This window comes from Otolemur garnettii, unplaced genomic scaffold (genome assembly GCF_000181295.1).
Source record: "Otolemur garnettii isolate 467f Iridium unplaced genomic scaffold, OtoGar3 scaffold00018, whole genome shotgun sequence".
Lineage (NCBI taxonomy): Eukaryota > Metazoa > Chordata > Mammalia > Primates > Galagidae > Otolemur > Otolemur garnettii.
The window spans coordinates 27730116-27731785 of NW_003852413.1; positions in this window are offsets into that span (position 1 = coordinate 27730116).

Consider the following 1670-nt stretch of genomic DNA (forward strand, 5'->3'; position numbering starts at 1 on the left):
CTGTGCTCAAGAAGTATCCAGCCTAAAGAAAAAGAGAAAAATGACACCAGGCCACAGGTATCAGAACATGCACAAAGAAAGAAGAACACATTGATGAAGTTGTGCTGAGGCCACAATACGGTTAAAAAATTTGGCAGTGGAGAAATTTTATTGACTGATAAGTTCATAGTGAGGCTTAATGAATAAGCTCCAGCTTCTTCAGAGACTCAAGTTCGAAGCCAGCACTAACACTTAATGGTAATATAAACTTGGATAAACCTCTCTGAGGCTGTTTCTCACAATGGAGAAAATCATGCCCACCTCATCATATTCTCCTGAGGATAAATTGAAATAACATTTGAACATAGCACAATCCCTGGCATACAGTGGACCCCACTTATTTATGGATGTGCCACTAAACATGAATTTGGGGGTACATCTTCATATACCTGCTAGTCTTCAATCCTCATTCTATTCTGGGCTCCCTGCTCGCTCCCTGACTGTGGGTCCTTCTTTAGATTCCTCAGAATCTAAACATGGAATCTGGAAAAAGAGCAGATTTCTCAGCCAGAACAGTGCCACTTGCTAGCTATAACTCCTGAACAAGCCCTTTGACCTCAGAGCCCATTTCCTCACACATCAGCCAGGATTCCTGGTTATAAGGACTGCACTAACTCTGGCTACATCGACAGAACTAGAATTTACTGAAGAAATGTTGCTGGCTCCCAGAATGGACAGGAACTAAAGAACCAGAATTGGAAATTCTGCTGGAAACCAAGGGCTGATGGGAAGAAAAACAACTTTCTTTAGCAGGACAGTCTGGAGAGGAGGTCCACCTGCTGGGCACTGCCACAACATGCCACCACCAGATATATCACCTTTGCTGCTGCTACAAAGGATGTCACCTATAAGGCTTTCGTTTTTGTACCTCATGCTGCAAACCTAAAGCCACAGGTGGATGCACCCAATCGGCCAATCCTAGGCTATATGCTGGGCCCTGACCACCATGGGAGATGACAAGGAAAATATCTCATTGTTCTGTTGTCCACAGTGTAGATGTGCAACCCTCTCCTCTGATGCTACCTGCAGCAGGGAACTCATCCAAACTGAAAGCAGATCAGATGCTGGACCTTCAATCTCCCATCTCATCAGTGGAATGGGTCATTTGTCATAGGATAATAAACCACATTGGATGACATATTTGTCCAAAAGTGCTTAGCATACCAAAGGCAGGCTGTTATACATGTACTTTAATTTCCTCTTCCTCTGATATACTTACCAGAGGATTTGATCAATATGCTTATAGATACTGAAGTTTTGAGTTTTTTGCCTGAAAAAAAAAAATAGCTGGGATATGGAACATCTAAACAGTGGCTCTTCAGGCAAAGAAGCAGCAGTGTGAAAAAGAGGAGAGGAAATGACAGGTTTGAGTCTCGGTTTTTCTCAACTTTTGTCTTTGGCTGGTAACACAACTTTATCTCTTTATCATCTCTAAAACAGGTCTGAAAATTACCTGAAGTCATTACTTCAAAATAAGTTTCAGGGCTCAGCACCCGTAGCTCAGTGGCACTGGGGCTGGTGGGTTTGAACCCAGCTAGGGCCTGCTAAACAATAATGACAACAATAACAACAATAACAAAAAACAGCCAGGCATTGTGGCAGGCACCTGTAGTCCCCACTACTGGGAGGCT